Here is a 13,124-nt window from a genome sequence, read left to right on the forward strand (position 1 = left end):
GCCCTCCGGTAACGCCGCGGGGCGACGGTGGCCTTCGCCGCTTGGGGGCTCCTTGCTGGCGGGTTTTCAGTCTTACGAGAGAGTTTTACCCATCTCGGCGTGTTAAAACGCGCTTTGGCGCGCTGCTTTCTGCGCAGCGAGGGGGGGTCGCGACGAGTTTCGGGAGACGGCGGTTTCCCGTGGCAACTTAAGTTTTGCACCTCGAGTCTGGCGGGTGGTCCTGTAGCAGAAAAAAAGCGGTGGGGGTGCTGCTGCCTGCCATGTCGCTGGTTCCCGATAGAAGTGCGCATGTGGAAGTGAACTGACTGACATCTATTCTGCAAGGTTAATCAATAATCAGAGTGATTGTTCCTGTAGTCCTAAATGCATTTTTATAGACCGCACTGAAGGCCTTCGGTTCACGGTAAGTTGTTACAGTGATAACACTGTGTAAAGTGTTACACAGTTTATACAGTATGTGGTCCTCAGAAGATAAAATTATTTCTAGCAAATCTGAAATACTGTGCTCCCGTTGCTGGGGAAGTGTGATGTACGCTGGCTTCTGTCGCTGTCAGGATAAAGTTTCTTAACTTGAAACTAAGTAATAAACACACGTTCATTATGCGTACTGCCAGCTTCCCACGCTACTTTTTAAGTGCTGATGTGATTGCTGGTATTTTTTCCTTTGCCTATCGGTATTTCAAAATCCCAAGCCTGGGAAGCCTGACCGTAGTGGGAAATTCAGCTGTCCCAGGAAAATGACTATGCCTAATGTCAGTAAAGTACTTTACTGTTTCTTTTTTTTTTTTTTTTTTTTTAATCGTAACAGTGTGCATACATGAAAATGGAAATGATCACTAAAGACAGTGCTTCTAACTTCATGCAAGTATGCAGATACTATCTTAAAGCACATCTGTACCTCAGTGACCTTAGCTGTTCTTGAAATATAGGAATTCTGAAACAGAAGAAAGGAAGACATCTTTTAACACTGTTGCAGTGGAAGCCTTGATAGGGAGGTGGGTTGACAAGAATATTCTTGCATAAATTCTGATTAATCAAACTGTGAATAGTGTTAGTAAGTATCTTTTTGGAGAACTTCATTCAAAAATGTAATGAGTAATTTTGCTATGATCAGCACTTTTTCACATTTGCTTTGAAACTACTTTTTGGACAATTTCAAAAGAAAATTACAAAAGTTCTCACTGTAGGTGGGTTGTTGGTTTTTTTTAATCTGTCAAATGTGCTTATGAGGAACATGTAATTTTATTTTTCTTTTAATACATTTGAGAATACAATTTTTTTTCCCCTGGGTTGTGAAATAGCTATCTAAGCTGAGTGTATGGTTCCTATGGTGTCCCTGTTCTCTTTCAACTAGTACAACAAGTTTCTTTTGGAAAGGGTTTGTTAATTTTCATAAAGGTTTTGTTATGTCAGTTAAGAGAGGAGGAAAAAAAGGGCATGTGTTGATTGATGTACTGCCCTGAAATACTGATATTAAAGATAACTCAAGGCTGACATTCGTTCCGTCTTGAGTAGATGTAGTATAAGCAAAAGGTATGTAGTTCTTAAACTGTACAAATCTAACATCACAAAGTAGAACCTTCCTAATAAACTTGCTTGTCACAGAGTAAGGCAAAGACTAAGGGTACATTTAAGGTGGATCAATTTAGTGTTTTTAAAGAAATTTTCTTAAGTAGAGCTTTTTAGGTGTTCCTGTAATGATAGAGGTGGTTGATGACAACTGCAAGTTTGGGTATGCTCTGCGTTGTTAGGTGCTGCCTGTGACACTTCAGGAAGGCCTGTTTTTTGGGGGTGGTTTGGGAGTGTTCTTTTTTTGTTAGAAGATATTAAGTACTTTCTGAGAGTTGGGCTTGACTGGGGGACTGTTAGTTAAACATGCAAGCTGCTAAGACCGTGATAGGTTAAAACTGCCCTAGCGTGAAGAATTTAAAGTAAAACAAGTTAAAAATTTTCATGAACCAGCTTGTGACTTTTTGTTGTTGTTGTTAAATGCTCTTCAAAATAGGAAGAGTGAAAGATGTAAAATTACACTTCATTGGCACTAATATGGAAATTAAATACAAGGATTAATTTATTTCCATGGGATACTGAAGCTAATTTAGGCCCAAAACATCTATTTAGTGTCGGTAAGAATACATAGAGGTAAATCAGAGAAGCCATTTTCATTTGGTCCAGGAAGAATCTCTAGAAAGCTGTAAAAATTTTACTGTTTTGTGGCAAAGAAACTGGCTCTTTATTCAAGATGGTTGCATTTGGAGGAAAACATGACTCAAGTTAAACTGATTAAATTCAAGGAAATTAGTAATGGTATGAACTATAATTTTTTTATTGGCTATCAAAGGCTACCCAGATACGTATATAGATGTATATTTTTCTTTAACCAAAGTTAGTGACTTCCTTGTGTGTAAGTAAGAGTAAAAAATCAGGAACAACACAGGAACAAACACAGTAGCTGAATTTATATTTGCAAGTTAAATTCAGCCACTCCAGTACCAGATTAAATCTTCAGGTTTAACAAGGCTTCTGAATTCTGTGTGATGATGTTGAAGCTCTTAAAGAGACATCAACCACTTGCACGTTATTTTCCTTAGGTTTCTGGCTCACAAGACGTTTTTGGATTTATATTCTACGTAGAGTAGAATTAACATAGCTTACATCTTCCTGCATGTACTTCCTTTGTCATTATCTGTTTCTAACCTACTTTGAGTTATGTGATTTTGAAAAGTACCTAACGTAGGCCTAGTATGGATGAAATTATCTCTTCTTATGAGCGTACTGTTCACTGAACAAACTTGTTTACTATTAATAGCTGATAAAATCAGAAATAGGAATCATCTGACATGATCAGAAACATGAAAATAGCAAAATAGAAATCAATCTCATAGTTTCCTTACCAGATATCAAATGACTATTTATTTCATTTGGTCTATCATCAAGAAAACTAATCTGTTTAGGTACACTGGTGGGGGGAGAAGGGAAGATCAGCAGTTAAGTATGCTGAGTTCTACCAGGGAGTATTTGTCAAGTTTTCTCCTGAACTAATCCTGTGCTAGCTGAATCACCTCTGGAGGTATTAAGTGATAAGCACAAGGGTGTTTAAGTTGACTTTCTTTTGAAGGATATCCTGATTAGACATAATACTGTGTCAAAATGTGAGGATGAGAGTCAGTAATGTACTAAAAGCATGCCTAGAGATGTTGTTTCAAGGTGCAGTTCTTAATTATTTTATTTTGCATTTCATTAAGTGTTGCATGGAATTGCACTCTTGCTTTTGTTTTTTCTGCTTTTGACCATTGTATATAATTTATACTTTTAATTTCATTTTGTGCTGCATAATCTTTATGAAAGACTACATTTGAGAGACTCCTTTTTTTTTCTCATTTCAGCATGTGGAAATAGAGCCTGTCTTTTCAGCTCTGTGGATGTGACTTTTATACTGGAGTAAGAGACGGCATTTTGACACTGTTGCAGGCTGGGCAGGTAAAAAGAAAAAAGTAATTTGGCTGTTCCTGTTGATACCACTCTTCCCTGCTCTTGCTGCTTCCTTGTTAGCTAAAGTTGCTCACGCTCAGGACAGCATATTTCTCCACCTCCTTCGTGGTGTAGCGATTGTCGTGTGTGAACCACATAGTAAATTATTCTGGCACCATGCTGCCTTGCAGTTGTTAGTCACTGCAGGGGGAGCTGTGAAAACACAAGGGTGGGGAATGACATTGACTGCCTCTGATCACTGCAGCCTTGTACCAGCTTAAACTGACCAGGAAACTGCACCCGAAATTTCCTGTGAAAGCCAATGGAATGAATGCTCATATGATTCAGTAATCTAACCATTATCTTTGCAATTAACTTTCTTAATCACACTGTACTACAGGTAGTTTAACTTGCTGCCATTCTTATTTGTTAAAAGGCATGGTGTATTACAGTGGTGTTTAAAGTCAAGGAAAAGACGACAGGTCATTCTTTCTCAATAGTGAATACCAGAAGCAAAGCAATCAAAATAATGTTGGCATACTTACACCCTGTGCAAGTGTACATGTTTTACTCAAATGCACAAGTGTCTGGTGGGGTCAGTACTCCCTACTAGGATCTTACCATTTAAACAAAACATTGTTATCTCTTGGGAGGTGGGTTGCTTTAATCATGGGAATAAGGATGATCCAAAACCAGTTCGGGTATAGGCAGAAATCAAATCTTACCATGTCTTCTGATTTGGGATCAGACCTTGTGGAGAAATCAGGGACTTGTAGCCCTTTTTCTTGTCTTTAGGTGGCATGGTAGCTACATGTGCAGTGGCACATAAGAAGGGCGTGAAACAGCTTCCATTTGTAATGAAGAGCAGGCCACTGCAGATCTCTTCTACTGCACCTTGCAGTGATTTGGTTAAGAGTATTGCTCCAACCTTTGATTCTTGCTTGCTAGGTAATTCCTAGTCTGCAAGACTTTGGAAAAGGCCATAGACATTTTTAAAGGGAGGATTCAAAGCACATTTATGCGCTTGTCCAGAGTGACAACATACTTAAAAGGCTCCATCTGAATGTGTACACTACAATTTAACCCTTTCTGAGGTGGAGACTCCCGTATCTTAAAGGTCTTTTCCAACCTAAATGTTTCTATGATTCTGTATGCCTTCAGCCATAACATTTTCTAGGCTAGAAACACTTACTATATTGCTTGGCAGTCAGCATGAAATGCATGTTGCCACAGTGATCCCAAAGACCACTGCAAATTAAATGAATGTAGCATCTGCGTATTTTACTGACTTGTAATATTACCAGGCGACTTAGTTTAATTTCTGAATTACATGTAATCCCTCTTGGTTTTGTTAGGCCTTTTTCTACCGAGCTGTGCTCAGCTTGGTTAGGATTTTCTTTGCGATTCCACTTCTGCGGGGCTTTTGGTTGTTCATTTTCTCATTTTACTACCAACTATAGTGCATTCATTTTCTTACTCTTTCTTTTCTTTGTCTGTTCACCTGTTTTTATTTTCTAGTCTCTAATTTCTCTTTCTTGCTCCATGTATACAGACAAGCTATTTGTTCTGGTCTTGTGATACCAGAAAAATTACTCGAGCTTCATGTCTGTTTCATTCCGCCGTGTTTCAGTTACCTGTCCTTTCCCAAAACACGGTCAGTTTGAAATCTGTAATGATTTTTTGTGAAGTTATGTGGTGCACAGTATAAGACCTTGGGTGTGGTGGAAGCTGTAGCACAAAACTTAGTTTCTGTGGAAGAAACTTCTTGAACTCAAAAGTATATGATCTGTTTATTTTTCATTTGGTTTCTGTCAGTGCTAGCAAGCTTGTTTCTGTGTAATAAAATTTGGTAGAGGTACAGAAAAGCTTGCTCTCCTTATAAAACTGGTCAGTTTCAGAAGATGTGTACAAACTGCAGACATCCACAGTCTCCTGAGCTGTTTAGGTTTTTTAATTTATTTTTTTTTTCCTTGGTCTTTCTCCTCCAGACAACCAAGTAGTTATAGGGATGGGGTATGAAAGTGTGAGTGAAAGTGTGGGTGGCAAAACTACATGTATTGTCCAGTCTTATAGATCAACTTAATGCATGAGCTAAAGTGAGTGTTTAAAGCAAAGGTCAATGAGTATAGGCATCACTTTCTGATAAAAAATATTAGTGTCTATAATTTGATGCAGTTCTAGTTTGTTTGTTTTTTTTTTTTTTTTCCTCCAGGTTAAAATCAGCTATCTGTTGCTTCAAAAACTGAATTGTCTTACTTGTCATGAGTTTGGAAGTGTTACGTAAGTCTGTCACTGAAGAAGACTGTGTTTATATATAATTCCCTTTTATTCTGTACAAGACCGCTATATCCACTAATATGTGATTTCCAGTTTATTGAAATAGACCTTTTGTATGTGCAATGGCTTTGTTTTCCGAAATAGGAAAAAAAAAGTACATAAGTAAAATTAAGTGCTTTAAAAATGTAAAAGTAACTTGAAAATAACTCTTCATTGCTAGGTCTTATTTGCAGGATCCCATAACATACTTTCTACAGAGAAATTGGTTTGCTAATGGCAATTTTTGTCTTACCATCATGTAAGATAAGTCTCAAATGTATGTGTATATATTTATATATTTTGATATATATAGACACACTAATGGGACTTCTATGTAAATCCAAAGATCATTCAGTCTATGCTGTGTTCCCTTATTGCTTCTCCTCTCAGTTGCTTGTTTTTGCATTGTAATGGTTGTTCTTTGTAGGGCTGAGGACTGGACAGTAATAACTCTTTGGTGTAGAATCATCAAGGAACAAGATTATGATTCATTGTGAATTTTTTATTTTTGTAAACTTTATTTTGGAGCTATAGGGTTTGTCTGGTTTTTGTGTAAAAAATCAGTATTTTTAGTGCATGGTGACAAGCATAGCCTAGAGTGTTGAGAACAATGTTCTCTTGGAAGAACTCTTTATCATGGTAGTAGTTGCTGTTTCACTGTGTACTTAAAAGATAGGGAGAGCGACTTATAACACACGATGAGAAAAAAGCCAGGTCTCGGCAGGATCTGGAGTTCTCAAAACACGCAATCCAAAGTGAAGATTAAAACTGTGTTCTAGGCTAAGGAGTGTTAATAACTTGGTGTTTAACCACAGCAATCTAATTTAAGACTGTAGGCTGCCCAAAAGTGGTAACTTCTAGTGACCGGTATTTTATAAAACACAGAGAATATTACCAGGATGTGTGGATTTAAACATCAATAAAATTCAGGACTTGTGTTTGCTTCATAGGTTTTCTTCTCAGAATCATATCTCTCCCATAGTTTGTTGTATCTTTGTAAGCAAAAGGGTAGGTTTAAAACTAAAGAAGTTGGGCTTAACAGTAAAATGATTTTAGTGTTACTGTTAAATCACTTCATGGTATACTTTGACCAGGGAAAATTATTATTTCATCAAGTGACTTGTGCATTCTATTGAGAGTTGGAAGAAATGAAGACTGTTAGGGGATGTATTATTGTGAAGTAAAACTGAAGGGAAAAGTTCATTTTGTGTAACTGGTGATATTTAGGAGAGGGGAAAAAGAAGGAAGAGCTTGTCCATATATACTGAAAAGATGGAGGATTCATTTAAGCAACAGATGTAGGCTTTCTGCATACACAGGACAATGTAAACAGAAATATCATGAGTCTCCAGGCAGTCTGAGATGATGAACTTTGCCCTGATTTATAGAAATAGTGTATCAATAGTGAAGCTTTAATCTGAAGGATGATTCTTACAGTGGGTAGTTTGTTAGCAATTCTTCCAACAGATGAAGCAGAGTTGGGCTGAGGAACAGCGACTGCTGCATGAGAAAGTGTCATGTGGTGAGAAACTGATAAGACATATCACTAAGGAAGTGGGGAGGAAACAAAACACAGATGAGACAAAAAGGACAAGAACTGTGGGTATCATAGGTGTGACCATGTTTTTTCCTGCTTACAACACTACTCTCCTGGAAAATATTAAGTAGTAATTGAAAATTCAGCTTCTGACTAGAAGTATGATACTGTTGTTGATCTTGATGCAAATCTTTTCATCTATTAAGACAAGAGCTTACTCAAGTACTTAATTTATGTGATGCACATCATTTGTGCAGACTTCTATTACTTTCCAGCCACTTGACTTCAAGTGGACAATTCTTAGACCTTCTAGTCCTAGAGTTATGTGAATGTTTGAGAACATGAATCTTCCTTTAAAAAAATAAAAAATTTCTGGCTTCTGTTGTTGTGGAGAAAAGCTTTAAATGTGAAGTCAAAAATTAAATACTCCAAGGGAAAACAATCCAAAACATGTGTCTTTAGAGTGTTGTGGTTAAATTGAGAATGGGAATTTTTGTTTTTAAACAATTTGTAAGGCTCTGAAAATTTGTAAGTTAGAAAAAGTACTTTCATGCTTTTAAACTGAACTATCGGTTAAGAGACAAATCTTTTTGGCAGCTTGCTATGAATCCATGGTGGTTTTTGGATGCATGGGAAGCAAGAATTGTTTTCCCCAAATACTATTTTCTTAAACTAAGTTATATAGATTTAGTTCTGCAGAACAACAGAAATCAAAGTAACAAAAGTGGATGTCTTTCATGCTACAAAGTAGAGCTGCTGATAAACACTGTATCCTGGAATCCTCTTTATCCATTTTTCTGTTTTTGGAAGGGACAAGCGTTAAAAGTGAAGGATAAAAAGGATGTGTTTCATATAAAAATTTTGCAGAAATTTGTTGGTTGCTATTTTGATCCTGCCAGTCACTTTCTTTTTTCTTCATGCTGTGCATTTCTTTCTCAATTTTAACCTTTAATAATAATAAACAATAAACCAGATTGTCCAGTAATGGCACTTTTGTACTTTATAAGGCTATTGTTGTGGTTTAACCCAGCTGGCAACTGAGCACCACACAACTGCTCACTCCCCTCATACCTTAGTGGGATAGGGGATAGAATCGGGGGAAAAAAAAAAAAAGTAAGACCTGTCTTACTTCTGACCAAATTCAGAAGAGACAGCTTACTGGTGGTTTATTTAGGTCACTGGATGTTTATGTCATGTAAACATCTTCTGACTTGTCCCCAGCTGGCAGCTAAGCCCCACACAGCCAGTTGCTCACTCCCTTCTGGTGGCATGTGAGAGACAATCAAAAGAGTAAGTGAGAACACTTATGGGTTGAGATAAGAATAGTTTAATAATTGAAATAAAATAATAATAATAATAAATTTTAATTAAAATGAAAAAAGCAAAAGGAGAGAGAAGTGATGACAAGGAAGACAAGTGATGCAAATGCAAACCAATTGCTCAACCACCAACCGACCCATGCCCAGCCTGTCCCCAGGCAGCAGCCCTGCCCTGGCCAGCTTACCCCTAGTTTATATACTGAGCACAGCATCATATGGTATGGAATATCCCTTCACACAATTTGGGTCAGCTGTCCTGCCTGTGCCCCTCCCAACTTCTTGTGCATCTCCAGCCTTCTCAGTTGGTAGAGCATGGGAAGCTCATGGGAAGCTGAAAGGTCCTTGACTTAGTGTAAGCACTGCTTAGCAACAACTAAACCATCTGTAAGTTGTCAACACTATTCTCATAACAAATCTAAAACACAGCACTATGCCAACTGCTAGGAAGAAAATTAACTCTATCCCAGCCGAAACCAGGACACTTGTTCATAGTAAAGTGTAAAATGGCATAAAACTGTACACAATATGACATCATACAGATACATGGTGACTTCAAGTGAAAACCTTAAGTATCTTCTCACTATACAGGGCTTTATTCTGTATAGTGTTTATTTACAGACAAGCTCATGCATTCAATTGTTTATTAAGAATTAGAATGAAGATTCAGTAATGATTGTGTTGAGTGTCCTATTGATTGTTTGAAAAAGGAATATATTTGAAAGGAATATATTGATGTAACTTTCTCTTGAAACAAACAGCCTGTGTTAACTCATTAGGAAAACTTAAATTTTTATCTTCACATATTTAAGGGTTAAACTAATTAGGAGGCATAGACATTAATCTTTAGTGCTAGTAAAGTTTGTATTTAAACTATCAGAAAGCAACGTTATTGGAAATTGTAAATCCGTGGTGATGCTACAAAGAAAAGCTGTTATCTTCTTTTTGATGCACAGTTTCAAAGGAAGCTCTGCTTCTGTGTCACGGTGCTTGCTTGGTCTCTGGAGCACTCAAAGCTGTGTGTGATTCTTGTCCCTTAGGAAGAGTTTAAAGCCTTTATACTAAGTGGAGCTATTTTATTCTTTAAGAATGATGATGCATGTTTTATGTTCATTTAAAAACATAACTTGTCATACTAATTTTACAGCTCTTGGTGATCACATGCTCAGGGTTGCTTTTGTTGGTGGTAGTTTATTTTACCACTCATCTCTCCTCACTGCACTGCAGCTTCTCCCACTGACCCAATTTAGTTGAGAGTCTGGAAATTGTATGTTAGAGGGAAGAACCAAGAAGAGGACAAAAGCCTCTGTGATAGTGAATCTTTAAAAAGGCATGATTGGTATAGGAATTCTGTAATTTCTCTGGTAAGCTAATAATTTACTTCCTGGCATCTTCAATTTGTATACTGATGGAACATACAAAATTTCAAGAGCAAAATATTATTTATTATTTATTTATTATTTATATTATTATTATTTATATTATTTTATGATCTGCAGATCACTTTTACTTTAGCATTGCTAATTTTGAGGCTTTTTCAGTTTTATTGGCTTTTGGATTCTTTGGTTCCCCATGCATAATCTTACATCCCAAATACATGAGCTAATAGTGGTGCAAAAGTCGTAAAGCAGTTCCTGAGATTGTGTGATGCTGTTCTGTGACAAGTGCAGATAATAAGTAGTTTCTCTTTGCTTGTCCTTCAGATCAGTAATAGTGTCAGAACACTCCTGAATTCTACCCACTGTACTAGGAGCAGTTGATGAGAGTTAAGCTGTCCTTAGTTTATTTTGTATTTCACACCATTAAAACAATCTTCGTATAAAAACAGTAGTTCCAAAATCTGTGGGAAACAGGGAAGTGTGTCATTCTATTAAAGGCAGCAAACAGTAAAGTGAAACTTAATATTGACCTGCCTCTATGAGTAGTTGTCAGGATTGGGAAGGGAAAGCAATGGCAACAGTGTACCTATCGAGTTGTGGTGCTGATTGGTTTTGTCATGCCTTCATCACAAGGTACTGAGTAAAAGGCAAATTATTATTTGCCTTACAGAAGAGGAAACAAATGAAAACTGTTCTGTGGAATAACCTACAGTGTTGTTCTCCTGCTCCCACACTTACACAATTTTGCAGACCTTAAGGGGTAGATAATTCTGTGCTTGTGTCATAATACAAAGCAGAGGTATGTGATATGTGATACTTCCAGCTTTAGAACACCTTGAGAGTTGAGGTTTCTATTTTAAATGTCAGGAATCTTTGTCCAGGAGCATTAGAGACTATAAAATTCCTTGTGTTGATATAGAGCTTTCTTCATCTGAGCTCAAGCTAACATGCTGAATCTATTTAACCTGATCTTTTAAGTTACTATTGTTTTCCATGTTACAAAAAATAGGAATGGTGCTTCTCATAATTGAAAATGTTGCTTAACAACTTTTCACATTAATTCAACTGTCCAGTATAAGCCTATGTATGTATTTGAAGCCCATATAAGCAAAGGCTGAAGTAGACTCTTGGATGTGAAAAACACTGAGCTTCTCTCTTAAAGTTGTGAAGACAACTCCAGGGTAACTCCCAGGAGGAGAGAAAGGGGATTAACTTGGGATAACCAAGGAAACCACTAAACTTGGGATACCAAGCCCACTTTCTAGTATGTATAAGCTCTATTGCAGAAGGTAGAAGAGGCAGAATTTGGTTTCTGTACGTAGCCTTCCATGCCATGGTTGAGCCCAGCATGGAGTCCCCCAGGTTGTCTTGTAGAATGTCATCATTAGGAGAGAAGGATGTGAAGTGTCTTTCCTGGGGATGCTGCTCTGGCCTCCAGTTTGACAAACTCATTTTGATGCATTTAAGAATAAAACTGATTGTAATATTTAGTAATAAAATTTATTATAATATTGGGCACTTTAAAAGGGCATTCGTAGATTTAGAATGCTAAATAATTCAACTTTTAGGAATTCTGCTCAAGGGAAAGTAGTCATTGATAGTTTATAATAATTGAAAATTGACAGCGCCTTTATGTAAAAAGGAATATTTCATCAATGTGTTCTTTTCCCATTTGATAGCTTAGTTAAATGTTGAAATTGTGGCAGAAGTAGTCTTAGTTGATTTCTTCTCAGGTAGTCTCAAGTCATTGAAATGCTTGTGGGATTTTGTGCCTTGTATTGTTTATATTCATCTGTAGTTGCAGTGAATATATCAAGACTTTTTGTGTAAGAACTGTAGAGTATGATAAATCTGAAGCAGCTTTGAAATGTAACTACAAGTGTACTTCAGAGAAAACAGGACTTCCCTGTGGTAGCATACTACTTGTAATAAGCTGTATAGTAGTTTTAAGATGATAAAGAGACGTGATTCCCCTTAGACAGCTTTCCTAGTGTTTCAGTGTCTGTACTACTTCATTTCTCTTGATCGATTGTTCATGAGCCACAGTTACCATATATCTTGGTCTACTGAGCTGACATCACTTAAGTAATTAGGGTGATGTTGGATGCCCACAGTTTGACCTCCCATATGTTGCTACATAGTTGTTAAGGATGGGACTTTCGTTAGATAAAGCACAATCAGGTGGTTGATAGGAAACAAGGAGGTGCAATTCAGGTCAGACTGAACCTACACAGGAATATTTGCCCAGTGACTCACTGCACCAATCCACAAGTAATGGCTCGACCAGTAAAGATCACACAATCTGGAAGACGCTCTCCCTTTGTAAATGTTATCCATGTCATCCTGAAGGGGCAAGGTACTGTCCTCTGTCTTTAAGGAGACCTGGCCATAGAGGACCTCCAGGGACATCTGGGATCAAGCTAGTATGGCTGGAACCGACACACTCAGCACCTTACTCCTCCTGATGCTGTTGGCTCCTTTCATCAAGGAAGGGGGAAGTAGGCAGAACCATTTCCCTGTAACTTCATAGTGTTATTTGCATTAATAATCACTCTTTTACAGAAGCACAAAAAAGTCACGTTTCCTTTGCATGAATCCAGTTGTTTCATGCTAATTAATTCCGGTGTTTAGTTTGTCCTGACCTAAACCATGCCATTACTAAAAAGCTGGTGTCAGACACAGGATCTGAAGGAGGTTTTGGACTGTGAAAAGAGGACTGTACAGCAGTAGTGCTGTCTGAATGTCCATGATGCTGAGACCACTTACAGCTTCTGGGTTAGTTCTCTGGGAGGAGAGGAGCCAGGGGTAGGAGTGTACTTAGCACTTCTATGTGAGGTGTGCTAGTAGCATAGACAGTGGATCCTAACTCCTCTGTATGATAACACTGGCTACTATTCAGTATCATGTGTTAATATTGGATGTAGGATAACACTAACTCTGACTTAATACAGTGTTTTAATAGTGTATATAAGATAGCACCAACATCTTGAAACACGTAAAACAGTAACAGTGGAGTTTAAGTTTTTCCCTTCCCTGTTTTCTCTTGTCATTCAGCAATTCCCAGTGTATCGTGAATGTAGCAAATCTTCTGTATGCTTTCTGGGG

At 37.5% G+C, this 13,124-nt stretch overlaps 1 protein-coding gene across 4 annotated transcripts in view; it reads left to right on the forward strand.

The window, feature by feature from the left end:
- The first annotated feature begins 264 nt into the window (after positions 1-264).
- The window catches only part of PTBP3 (polypyrimidine tract binding protein 3), a 51,474-nt gene continuing 38,614 nt past the window's right edge, over positions 265-13,124 (forward strand). For all 4 annotated transcript variants that reach the window (XM_035890819.1, XM_035890817.1, XM_035890818.1 and 1 more), the window contains exons 1-3: positions 265-403; positions 3,387-3,480; positions 5,684-5,751. The gene's annotated coding sequence lies outside the window, so the exon portion shown is untranslated. The remainder of the gene's footprint in view (positions 404-3,386; positions 3,481-5,683; positions 5,752-13,124) is intronic.

Source organism: Egretta garzetta, unplaced genomic scaffold, assembly GCF_000687185.1.
Source record: "Egretta garzetta isolate BGI_Z169 unplaced genomic scaffold, ASM68718v1 scaffold22, whole genome shotgun sequence".
In the NCBI taxonomy this organism is placed as follows: domain Eukaryota; kingdom Metazoa; phylum Chordata; class Aves; order Pelecaniformes; family Ardeidae; genus Egretta; species Egretta garzetta.